We start from the raw sequence: 13,582 nt of genomic DNA, 5'->3' as shown, positions 1-13,582 counted from the left end.
TTTTCGTCCAGCTGAACGACGCGACGACGATGCGATGATGATGTCCGGTGCATGTATGGCCTTCTTACTACATAGGTACATCGTATCGTTAAGGTTACCGCGCATTTCTGACTGATCAACTGACCGAACCGACCATCGCTAGCATCGTCGTCCGTCGAGGTGCTGCTGGCGAGCAATAATCGCTTATTGATGAGGTGTTTGCAAAAATTGTAGGTCAATGTCGTTTTGGTAGATGTGCAAGTGTTGGAACATGTGGAAGGTTGGATACGACCTGGCTGATACCACCAAGCGCCACCAAGCTCAATCAGTGTGTGAAGTTGTTTGTTTTGGTTAGTGCAGGCAGACGCAGATGATTGAGATCTGTGTGCCATTTCTTGGCAATGAATTTGAAATTCGCGATGATCGGTAGCACTGTGCGACAATCTGGGGTTTTACGTAGGACTACGGTAAATGTGCTAGTTTTTGGTCCTAGTTGTTCCCTAGTTGTTGTATATATACCAAATGTATTTCGATGCAAGGTTAGAACATAAGTTTTGCTATAGTATATCTAGGCAAATAAAACCAAGAACATTTATTTCAAATTTGAGTTGGGTCCTAGGGCTAAAAACTGTCACACTTACCCTATGTCTTTGAGTGCCTTCCCGTGTTTGGCAAGACGACCTCATCAACTATTTATTTCCACGAATGTGTGTATGCGGTTATCAAGTCTTTCTAATCCCAAGAGTGAATTTTAAATGCAGCATTGAATTCGATTGATTTTCTAGATAGCAAAGAAGGCAAAAATATAATGTGGCAAAAACGGGATGGTGTTGTATTCGGGGGCAATTAAAAAACTAAACGGTTTAAAAATTTAATGTTTTAAACACTTATAACATGGCCATTTATCAGGGAGGCAACTGAAATTCCATTTAAAAATTCCAGTTTTTTTCCGGTTTTCCTGGTCAATAAAGCCCTGCCAATTTAGAATAAGTACGCTTTCAATCGGATGTATCTCAGAATGAGTTTGGCTTAGAATAAAACGTTATTAGAAGAAAATGTTATGTATTTATTGTAGCGGCACCGGTGGTGTAGTGGTAAGCGTGATTACCTCTCACCAGAGCAGGCCTGGGTTCAATCCCAGTCGGCGCCGCCGGGATGTTCTAAGGGATAACATCTCTGATCACGCCTTCCTTCGGAAGGGAAGTAAAGCCGTTGGTCCCCGGTTCATGAGTTGATGGGTCGATAGGTAGTAGGGTCCAGGTGTTGGAACTGCCTCCCTGGCGTCGGTAGGTGCTAAGCACAAAAAACAAGATCGACAGAAAACAAATCAAAGGAAAAAAAATAAAATGTTATTCCTCTCTAATAAAAATTCGAATTTTGGGCTTGATACGAGCCATTAACTTCAGCACAACTGCTGGTCAACCTCACCGGCTGTTTTTTTTTTTCAATGTCTGGCCATTGAAATAGCATTCTTAGCCATTTTCCTACTTTTTACCCTTCTTACAAAGAAGGGTAAAGGGTGTCCACGATGAAATTGCCACACTATGAAATTGCTCTAACTTTTTAACCGTTGGGTAGAATTTAATGAAAATTTGGGTGGATTTAGTTCATAGTGCATTATTTACATCCGGCAAGTTTTAAAGTCCTGTGATCAAAACTCGCGGAAATGGAGTCGAAAGAACAGCTCGTGCGTGATAAAATCTTGCGCATTCATCACGAGAACAAGGATCTCTCGCATCGTTCCATCGCTAAAACGTTGGGAATCGCGAATTCCACGGTGTCACGAGTGATTAAGCGGTTCGAGGAACGGTTGACCACCGATCGGAAGCCCAGAAATGAAGGAAAAAGTATTCCGTACAACACCAAAAATCACAACCGCGTAGTTGGGGCCTTCAACCGAAATCCTAACGCCTCCGTTAGGGATGTGGCTAAGAAGCTGCACCTAAGCCGAAGTTTTGTCCAGAAGGCCAAAACTAAGGCTGGGCTTCGAACGTTCAAGGTACAAAAGGCCCCTAATCGCGACGAGAAGCAGAACAAGTCCGCCAAAACCCGTGCCAGGAAGTTGTACCTCAACATGCTGACGAAAGTTGAATGCTGCATCATGGACGACGAAACATATGTGAAGGCCGACTTCAAACAGATCCCCGGCAACCTGTTTTTCACGGCCAAGGATAAGTTCAGCGTTCCGGAGCATGTCCGCACTCAGAAGATGTCCAAATTTGCGAAGAAATTCCTGGTTTGGCAAGCCATCTGCACGTGCGGGAAGCGGAGTGCGCCTTTCGTGACCCAGGACACGATGAACGGACAGGTGTACATAAAAGAGTGCCTCCAGAAGCGGCTGCTTCCTCTCCTGAAGGCCCACAACGTCCCAACAATCTTCTGGCTGGATTTGGCCTCATGCCACTACTCCAAGGACGTGCTGAAGTGGTATGCGGACAATAAGGTCAATTTCGTGCCGAAAATGTTCAACCCTCCCAACACTCCGGAGCTCCGCCCCATCGAGAAGTACTGGGCGATTATGAAGCAGCACCTTCTTAAACGACCTAAGGTAGTGAAGACAGTCGAGGAACTGAAGAAAGTATGGGTTTACATGCAAAAAACGGTTGATTCACAGGTTGTGCAGAATCTTATGGCCGGGGTTAAGGCCAAGGTGCGGGCATTTGCGTATGGACTGTAAATAAAATACGAGTGAAATGGTAAAATGAAGTTTAATAGTTATTTCTCAATCCCTGAAAATTTGATGGCAATCGGATGAAAACTCGAATTTTGCGAATCAATTTTGTGTGTGGCAATTTCATCGTGGACACCCTTTATAGATATCACTTGAAAAACCGACTATCGATCCGAGGCCCGGAGGGCCGAGTGTCATATACCATTCGACTCAGCTCGACGAGATCGAAACATGTCTGTGTGTGTGTGTGTACGTGTGTGTGTGTGTACGTGTGTATGTGTGTATGTGTGTATGTATGTAACGAAATGAATGCGCTCACGTTTCTCAGCAACCGCTCAACCGATTTGGACAAACTCGGCGCCAAATGATAGGTCTTGGGGTCCCATTGAACGCTATTGAACGGTTTTGGAATCGGTGAACCGGTTCCGGAGATATGACCGGAATAAGATCCGGTGAATATGGGCCTTCACGCTGGATTTAACGGAAAACGTATCAAAACCATCATGCGACACATCAAATTACTACAGAATTCAAAAATAAGATCAATGCAAGTCGTGTTAAGTGTTCCAGACCACATTGGCTTTAGCTTTGATGATACCTTAATACATTTCGATTAGGCGGAAATCCGGGCAGTTTGGGGGATTCATCCCTTTATCAATGACGTCTACACCATTATCACGATACCATTGTTGTGCATTTTTACTGTAGTGGCAACTCGCCAAATCTGGCCCCAACATGACGGAACCCCAGTGAGACCTAATGAACGGCAATACACGTTTTTTCAGGCATTCGTTGATGTATAACTGTTCGTATATATATTATTATTGATTGTTGGTTGGAGTCAAGGCCCAAGCGCAATGACAGCGGAAGCGGAACGGCAGCGGCAGTGGAAAAGCCCGATCTGCGTAAGCCTACTTGTCGGATTGAAAACTAGTTAGAACTAGAGGTCTAGTATAAGAGAGGAGCGGATTCAAAACAAACTGCCTTGGCAACCTATGCCTAGGTGAATTCTAGCAACACTGCCAATGCAATCAAGATACACACTTAGTTTATTTCACCGAGACCGGCAAAATAAATTGCCGAGAATCCAACAGGCGAAATTTCGTTATAAATTTCGGTAAAAGTATAGAATACCGAACGCTTGGTAATTATCAGTTTTATTCAACTGTCAAATTTTACCGAGAACATCGGTACTTGTATGCCGAGCGTTCAGCTTTTATTTTGCCGAAATACCTCAAAATAAGAATAGATTTAGCTTTTGCCGACTATCGTCGAAATTTCAACTCAAATTAATTGGATTGTTCAGAGAAGCAATAATAATAATAACGATAATAATAATAATAAAACCAAATTAGTGGAAATTCTGTGACACATTCTTTGTCACTCTTCCACTCACCCATCAGCGTGTATCGGAACTACCCAACAAACAATTGATTAAAGACTGAATAAGCAATTTTTTAGCTGAAGCTGCATATTTTTGCCTGGAAATGCTCTAATTCTGCTTCCAATGTTTGTTGGATAGTTGTTTGCAGAAAAAGCAGCGTAAGCCATCTCCTATCTGTATAAATCTATAAATCTGAAAACAAATAAAAGTTCAGTTTTTGGCTTACAGTTTCTTCTTCACCATCGATTTGCCGCAATATTTCCTCCATTACACACTTCATTGAATCACACTTCGCACTCCGACAAAATGGCTGACAATGAATGTGCACAACTGACAGATACTTAATCTTATTTTCAATTGCCGAGGTTCGTCACTTTTTATTACCGAAGTCGGTGAAGCAAGATTTTAACTAAATTCATGGTAAACCATTACCGAACTTCAGTAAATGCTTTCATATAACCAAAATTCGTTAATTGTATATACCGATATTCAGTAAAAACATGTTTTCTAACGAGAAATCAGCAAAAATCGTATTTTAACGATTAAGTTCAGCAATCTATTTTACCGACTTAAAAATATAATATTGAGTGTGTAAGCGAAGCTCGATTGGCTCTGGCTTTGACAGTTTGTTTGGCTCAAAACCAGCCAGTCCGCTCCTCTCTTATACTAGACCCACTCTAGTGCATTTTCAAATATTGACGATATTTCTGCAAAATGCTGAATTTCACTAGCCACATGATGTCACTATCAGTTTGAACAGCAATGTCTTTCGCCTCAATGTCAGTGCGCAAATGACATTGACATCGTAAAGGGACCAGTGATATTCAAAGTTCTGCCCCATTTTTTCTTATATACACACTTAAATTTTTTCGCCGAGATTCCAACAGCCGAGTAGTTCTGCAATTGATTTTGCTGAGATTCGGTAAAACAATTGCCGAGACTCAGCTAACAAATAAAATTTTGCTGAGATCTCAGCTTACTTAATTTTTTTTTTTTTTTTTTTTTTTTTTTTTTTTTTTCCTTTGGTTTGTTTTTTCCGTCGATCTTGTTTTCCGTGCTGAGCACCAATGCTACCGACGTGCCAGGAAGGCAGCTCCCACACCTGGACCCTACCTATCGACCCATCAACTTATGAACCGGGGACCAACGGCTTTACTTCCCATCCGAAGGAAGGCGTGATCAGAGATGTTATGCCTCAGAACATCCCGGCGGCGCCGACTGGGATTGAACCCAGGCCTGCTGGAGTGAGAGGTAATCACGCTTACCACTACACCACCGGCGCCGTTGATATTTTGCAAAGATATCAGCAAAAGTAAATGCCGAGGTAATCGGCTGTTGGAGATTTTACCGAGCTAGATTAAGTGTGTATGCCAGCTATTTGTGTACCTATCATTAGAAAACTCATCAATAATACTAAAACAATGCAACGGTTATACAAAAAATAGTTGAATTATTGAAATAAAAGTAAGATTTCCAACTTTTTCTAGTGATACTCATATAAATATTAATGTCAAAGCCACATCGCCTGGTATCATGATTACTACGAATGTCAGTGTGCATGCAGCACTGCTCACAGATGGCGAGTGAGTGAAAAGGTTAACGACGTTTACCTATCTGTCAAATTGCATAGAATTTTTTTCAGTGAACGGTAAGAAAAAAATAAAGGGTTGTGTCCTAGACACGACCGCAGTATGACGTAGAACTACGCAAAATTGATGTATGTCATGCATTTTTGACTATTATACTTTGTCCTATTTTTTTCAAGTATTTCATTCAAACATTTTTCCTGAAATGTAATAAATTATGAAATGTGGGATTCTAAACAAGCCGTTATATATTTTGGAGTAGCACCCCAGTATAGTCCACAAAGACGCCATGCATGGTGTGGGATAAAACAATTGCCAAAAAATATGTTATTTTTTCAGAAGCTCCATCATTAGTTTCAAATAAGATCTCTGAACCAGAGAAGAGAGTGAAGGTTGCATTTTATGATAACGCAACAGGCAGTTGTTTTCCTTGTCAGAAGACGGTACTTTCAATATTTAACAATATGTCAGCAAATAAGGGGAGGATCGATCATACGGGGTTTAAGCACTTCTTTTTTCTCCAATTTGGAGAACAACCCTAACATAAAATTATCATGCATCTTTATTATGTAGTTTACAGCGTGTTCGTAGAATGATGCAAAATAGAATACTGTGACTTTTCTCAAATCAAACGTTTGGTTTCCAATAAGTAGGTGCTTTGTACAACATTTATTGAAAATTAGGGGGATTCAATTATCGAATTTCAAAGTCAGAGCAAAAACTCGTATGAGGCATGAGGTAAATTTCGACCTCAAACGAATAAAACTTATCATGTGACACCTCAAATCACATTAGAATTAAACAATTAGTTCAATTGTAGTCATTCGGGGGGCCTTGTGCCACATTGGCCAAACTGGCCACTTTTCCGAGGGGATCGAAGCATAGCCAGATGTGGTCATGTTTCAATCCCCTCGGAAAAGAGGTCAGTTTCTGAATATGGTCTAAAACCATTGAATCACGTTAAAATTCAACAATCAGTTCAATGACAGTTATTAGGAATAGCCAGGATCCAGTCAATTTCCAGAAACCCCTAGGAAAGTAGCCAGTATTAGACTTGGATCAAAATCCATTATGCGATGCTTCAAATCACACGAGAATTCATCTACTTCCTCTATGCTCTGTTGAAAGTTGTGAATAGGAAAGTAAACAGAAAATTATATTGCTGCGCGTGAAGGAAATTGTAAACAAACCGAAGCACGCCTGACAGCCAATGCAGGAAATAACTAGGTCCAACCATGCTGCGAATATATATTAGGAATTTTGCCAAATATTCAAACTTTTCAATAAAATTAATGCAATAATAGTCTGCTAGCATGAAGTTTACATCATTTAGTAGTATTATACATCACCAAAACTTTGAAAATGTAAGTAATCATTCCTCTTGTGGACGTTTTAAATTGAGCCATGTTGATGGGAAAATGAGTTAAAATAAGCTATTTTTTTATGTTTAATAAAACCAAAATTATGTTAATCATTAAAACAAATCTTTTTCTTCATAGTAATGAGCTTTTATAAGAAGTTTCTTAGACTTTCTTGGACTAAATTAGTACTGGTAAAAATAGGTCCAACATGATTCATTTTTGGACAGGTCCAACTAAAATTCATAACTCCAAAGGTTGTTACAAATTAATTTGAATTCCTCTAGCGTCCCAACCAGTAGATGGAGAACAGCCCCCCCTAAGGGTATTAAGATCTCTGCAGATTTGCTAGCGCCACGCCGTCCGAAGCGATAAGGACCAGAGACACGACAGCAGCGCTGTTTTATATCTTTTCAGGTTCAAACAGAACGATGTGCAACCAAGTGGTACTCGGTTATGACGACTGGGTTTGGGGAAAACGTTTATTTCATGAAAACAGTGATAAAATTATCATTTGTACATTTTTCAAATGTTTTTAATGGAAAATTTTAAATATAATTAATTCAGCAGATTCGTAAGGTAATATCCTATCGATTAGCGTATTTGGATTTTAATTTCATCTATAAATGACAAAGTTACAAGCGTTCAAAGCCTAACACTTTTTCACCATACATATTTTTTGATTTGCACGTTTGCGAGAGTGACGTTTATAGGATCCGTTTCTTTGCACTGGTGTGTTTTTTTTTGTAACTAGCGTAAGTATGCCTGCGATTTGCATTGAGTGTCGGAGATTGAGGATGCCTCGCTGGATACGCCCAAGACTGGACGGGCGGTAGCTGGTGGCCGTGAACGGTTCCTGGGGAAAGCACTAGATGCGACCCTCCTCCCAGATGACCATGGCAATGCAGGAAGTATTACAACAAAGGTAATTGCTATTAGATATTTTTGCAAACAGTGACAGATAGCGGACATGGAGAACCAGTGGAGGTGCCGGGGAAAGGTGTTATATCCTAGACAAACGGTAAGTTACAAATTCGCTGTTGTCGTTGTCGTTGTCGTAGGCACCGTCGTAGTCGCTGTCGTAGTCGCTACCATTACCGTTAGTATATTTAAAATTAACCATCAACCGCTGAAAATATGAATTATCGCGTATTTCTGTTGTTCATTACATCCTAAGTGAAATTATAAAACGTAATTTCATTTGAATAGTTTGTTTAATCAGGACTTAAACAATCGTCACGTCGGTCATAGCTTGTTATGATTGCCTGAACCATGCGTAAAGAGAAAATCGAAACATTGAACGTCGCGTGAAAGTGGATCTTAATGATGGCTTAAGTACTCTTTCGTAGCTTTTAGTTTTAGGATTTCAAAGATCATCGGTTGCAGTGGCTTGCTTACTGAGCAGAAAAACGCGGTCCCAGGTCCTTTCATATTAAAAATGTATGGTAAGATCGCTTGTTTATCGTATATTTTGTAAAACTTTTCTTTGTTGTCGGTGCCGGGTTTGAATAGTTATAAAAACATGAGTAACGCTATAATGTGAAATGAGGGGCTCGGTGGCCTTAGAGCAACCGGTTTTGCTTACTGAGCAGAACATCATGAGTCTAATCTCAAGCCCATCCACATTCAAGATTCGTCAATCGTTTTGTTTGTTAACATGACTACATGGTAATAACAACAACTTGATTATTAAAAAGGAGCTCGTCTGCCTAGTGGGAAACGTTTCTGCTTACTGAGCAGAAGACCGTGAGTGCAATCCCAAGCTCCTTCGCGTTATATGATTGTTAGGACATCACCAAAACGAACCCTGCTGCAAACCCAACCCTATTACCCAACATCCCAGTGATTCCTCGTGGAAGTGCAGAGGTGTTCTCGGCTTCCATCAAAGCGAGTGTCACGTCAACACATTCCTACCCCTTCCTTTCTTGACCTGTGTTCGGGCGCGGCCGGCGCTGGTATTGCCTAGTTTGAGATCACCAGTTTTTACACATTGAGGATGATTGCTAGTCCCAAGCATCGTCTATTGGTTCCCTGTGTAATTACAGCTGGTCTGGCAATAACAGAGTAGCAACCGTGGGCGGTCAATCATGCTCATACATATTTTTTGATTTGCACCCCAGTATAGTCGACAAAGACGTAGTTCTACGTCAAAAGTACCCAACGGCCAGTTCACTTTTACCTACTTTTGACAAGTTTGTCCCCATTTCTCCAGCCCAGTGGCAGGCGCGTAGGCAACAGCGTTGCCAGATATACCGATTTATCGGTATTTATACCGATTTTCAAACTAGATACCGATATACAGATAAGGTTCCTCAGAATACCGATTTTTAAGATTTTTTACCGATTTTTCCCGTTTTTTTTTTTAAATAATCAAAATTATTTGCCCGCGAACGATTTTCAGAGAAAAATTTTGTGAGAGACTTGTATCTTTTTGAACACCTAATATTTTTTTAGCCTTCAAAATTCTAAACAATAATCTCTAAAGATGCCTTACGCTTGATACTCTTTTCACTAATGTTTGCATTCCTCACCGTTTTTGGCTACACGCAGAAAAATTTATCGTTGAAACAAACATATTTGAGGTAAATTTAAACGTATACTCAGTTTGTTCTGGCCACAAAAATAAACAAGGTTTATTTCAAACGTATTCCATGTTTGAAGTCATGTGATAATAATGTTTAAAATAAAAATAATGTTACGTTTATTTTAAAAATATTCGTGTTGAAAATAAACGTGAATATTTTTGTTTGGTTTGACAACTATGCGAACAAAAATAAATATGTTTATTTTAAACATCCTTCTTATGTTTGAAAGAAACATACTTAATTTTAAATTATATTAGCATTAAGGATAAAGCAAAAAAATGGATTGCAAAGATATGAAAAAACGAACTGCAGACAGGGCATCTAAACTCCTGCTCTTTTTCGGGTGCGATTAAAGGTGGGCTGTGGATGTTGGGGTCCTGGTGCGAGATGCGGAAACCCGTCGTGGTGAGTGTCCGGAGGTTCCAGTTCAGTAAAACCAGTGAAACTTTGTGATATTAGCGTCGTTTTGTCGTTTCTAACGCTGATCCTCATTCCGGCCTCTTTATACGTTCGGTGTTGAAGGAGGGGCCGCCCCGGTTGATCCGGAATAGATTCGAAATCCATTTAGGATTTTCGTTTTTCTTCCGACGTCAGTTGTGGAGGAGGATGATACAGGGATTGGCTTCAGAAACGACAGAGTGACGTCAATACTGTGGGGTTCTTCCGGTTTTATCGAGCTGGAACTTTGTTAAGACACTTACCTAGGTGTGCCGTTTTCAGTTGATTGGCAAAGCTGGGGCAATTTTTTCCCAATGTAAACAAGAAGGGAAAAAAGGCAGGGCACGCTAAAAATCGTTTACCCAAATTCTATATTGTTGAAATAAACATGCTTTTGACTTTAATTCAAACGTATATATTTTTGTAGCAAACATGTTTTTAATTTATTTTGAATTATTCATGTTTATATAATGATAATTTATATTTTTGATTTAAATGAACATAATTCGGTTCCGTGTACCCATCAATCGAGACATAGTCGATTGCTCTGCTCTTTCCAGTAATTCCTAGGGAATCGAGAAATATATTTTAAACATTAATTAACTTCCGGAAGTTTTTATTCATTTTAAAACTTCCTGAAGTTTCATCCACCTTTCCTTGGAATTTTCTTCCACCTTACCTTGGAAGCTTCTTCAGCTTTCGCTCGAACGATTCTTTTATCTTCTCCCGCCAGCTTTTTTTTAACTTTCCCGGAGCTTCAAGGATGCTTTCAGATTTTTATTGCGGATCCACACTCGCTGCAGGCACATTTAAGTCGTTCTGAAACTTCAGAAAAGTCCAGTGAACTTAAGGAAACATCATAAATATTTTGAAAACTTCACAAGTCCAAAGAACTTCAGGGTAACTTATTGGTTTTCAGGAACTTTAGTGAAGCTCAGAGAGCATCAAGACAGATCAATTATTTCAATGAAATTGCTGAAATTATAAAGGAGTTCCGAGAAACTCAGACAATTTCCGAAAACTTCAGCAATGTCCATGTAAATTTAGGAAACGTAAAGGAAGTTCCATGAACATTAGATCATTGTGAGAACATTTTATGGGAAGTTCTATGTTTTTGAATGGCAGTGTCGATAACTTTTAAAAAATAAAAAAAAATCGGGAAGATCAGAGAACTTCAATACTTATGTTATAATAAATTCAAGAAAATTGTGAGAGCACTTAAGAGATTTCGTAATCTTCAAAAAAATCCAGAGACCTTCTAATATAATTAGAGATATTCCAGTAGTTTTATTACAATCAGGGAAGTTTGCTTCGAAGATGACCAGAGAACTCCAAAACAGCCCCTAGTTTCCGGAAAAATACAAGAACTTTTAAGGAATTTCGAGGAATTATGGAATATTCCTAAGTGTATTTCAGGAATGTTCTGAAAACTTCAGGGAAATTTCTGAGTCTTCAGGGATGTTTTTTGAATATCAGGAAAAATTTTCTGGATCATTGGATCATCATTGAAAAATTTTCTGTATCCCCCAGGAATCTCTTTCTTCCGGAATAATGTCCTTGTTTCTTTCGACTGTTCCGTAAATGCTCTGGCTTCTGACTTTCTTAAGATGTTTGTTTCAATCTACCTTAGGAAGTTTCTGCCAGCGTCTCCAGGAAGTTTATTTCGTCTTCTCAAGGAAGTTCAATTAATTCTCCAAGAAATTTCTTTCCTCTTCTTCTGGAAGTTTGACCATAAGTTAAAGTTTTTTTTTATTCGTTTTCTTTTGGAAGGTTTTTCCAAGCTTCGTCTGGCTTTCCCCGAAAATGGCTACGTCTGGAAATTTACTTCCGGTTTCCGAAACTTTTCTGGCTTCCTTTGGATGTGACATTAGATTTTTTTCCAATAGTTTATTTAAATTTTCGCCACGAGTTTCTCAATTCGTGTCAGCTTTTCTCGAACTTCATCCAGGAGAGCTTCTTTCGTATTTCTCTGGATATTTTTCCAGCTCCATTCAGAAGCTAATTCAAACATTCCCCGGTGCTTTCTTCCGGAATTTTTCGATCACCGTTCAGAAGCTAAAATGTTGCTTTGATTAACGGCTTTCTCAGTCTTAAAACAATGCAACGACTACGATGTAATCTGCCCGACATTTCCGCCATAGATTGTGGCTTTTTTCAAGGGAAAATATTTTTTGTCGTTATTGCCAGTAGTTAAGTCATTGTTGTGGCTGATTTTCCATATTTTGGTTTCATTTAATGATATTTAATCGAAAAAAACAGTGCTTGGTAACCATTTTGATCACCACTTAAGGACAACAAAAATTTTAAAAATTCAATTAAAAAAAAAATAAAGAGTTTTTTAAGACTGAGAAAGCCGTTAAACAAAGCAATTCCCCTCAAATCTCAGTCGTTACCATCGTTAAAATTTTCACTTTCAAAAACGGCAAAAATAGAAAATTAAAAAAATAGTAAATAGGTACCGATAAATACCGATTTTTAAATACCTTTGATACCGATAAGTTTTAAAACAATCTGGCAACGCTGGTAGGCAACATGTTATACCGTGACAGCGGGCCCAACACAGCAAAATAAACGATTTGAGGCCGGGACATGATACCTACTGTCAAACGCTGCTGTTGGTATAGGCCTTGTCACTGGCACTGGCTTGCTTTTCTCCTTGTAATGTTGTCAAAAACGGAGGAGCAAAACCACCTAACAGGGTTAGTAAAGTGTGGGAACCTAACGTTGAGTATAATCATATTTACCTACTATTGGGTACAATTAACTTACTCTTGGGTAGAAAGCGAGTGGAAAATTCCATACGAATTGCACACAATTAAATGAAAACTACTTTGACCCGCTTTACCTACTTTTGGGTTCCTGCATTATAGTGCCGAGATGAGGGCAAAGAACTTACTTTTGGGTACTTTTTGCTTACCGTGTAGATCTTCATTTTTGAAATTGCAGATCTGAAAAGGTGTCATGTGACCAGCTTTAACTTTGCTTGGAATCGCCAATACCTTTACCTGGTATCGTTAGGGGGTAAACCAAGTTCTTGTTAGTGCTCAAGGACTTCAATTACCCACTTGATGATAATAGGTAAAGGTATTGCCAATTTTCCGAATCTCAGAATAAACAATTTCTCAAAGATTTCGGGACATGGTGAAATCGTTGAAATCTTGGGCATAGAAAATTATCCAATAAAATAAGTCACTTTATTTACAGACATTCCAGGATATACGCCAACGATCACTAGGAGTTCACTATCAGTTTTTTATCACGCTTGTTCATATAAAGTAACATGAGTCTACTACGCAGGTATGGGTTAAAACTTTACCCATATCTAACTGGTGAAGAGATTATAGCACAAGCAAAACTAAATTTACCCATCCCATTCAAGGACACACGTTACTAATAATGGCAGTCTACAACCAAGCTCATACTCACAGCAACTTCCGCTATATTCTACCCGTCTATCCGCACGCAAAGCACTTACAAAACCACCTCAACCGATCACAAAAAAAAACGAAACAAACTACCGGCGAAAACTTCCCAACGAAACAACACGTTCAAACTGACCGACACCCGTGCACCAACTGAAC

The 13,582-nt window shown here is 39.3% G+C and overlaps 1 protein-coding gene across 3 annotated transcripts in view; it reads right to left on the bottom strand.

Annotated features, from left to right (window-relative positions):
• Positions 1-13,582, bottom strand: part of Oscillin (glucosamine-6-phosphate isomerase Oscillin) — a 42,104-nt gene that overhangs the window by 14,521 nt on the left and 14,001 nt on the right. The window contains exon 1 of one of the 3 annotated variants that reach the window (XM_065227583.1): positions 13,428-13,483. The exons of the other annotated variants lie outside the window; for them this stretch is intronic. The gene's annotated coding sequence lies outside the window, so the exon portion shown is untranslated. Of the gene's footprint in view, positions 1-13,427; positions 13,484-13,582 lie in introns of those variants that run through there. 3 annotated transcript variants of the gene reach the window in all.

This window comes from Ochlerotatus camptorhynchus, unplaced genomic scaffold, assembly GCF_037179485.1.
Source record: "Ochlerotatus camptorhynchus isolate MF236.1 unplaced genomic scaffold, CSIRO-AGI_Acam_v1.1 ptg000274l, whole genome shotgun sequence".
Classification (NCBI taxonomy): domain Eukaryota; kingdom Metazoa; phylum Arthropoda; class Insecta; order Diptera; family Culicidae; genus Ochlerotatus; species Ochlerotatus camptorhynchus.
This window is presented reverse-complemented; position numbering and strand designations above follow the sequence as displayed.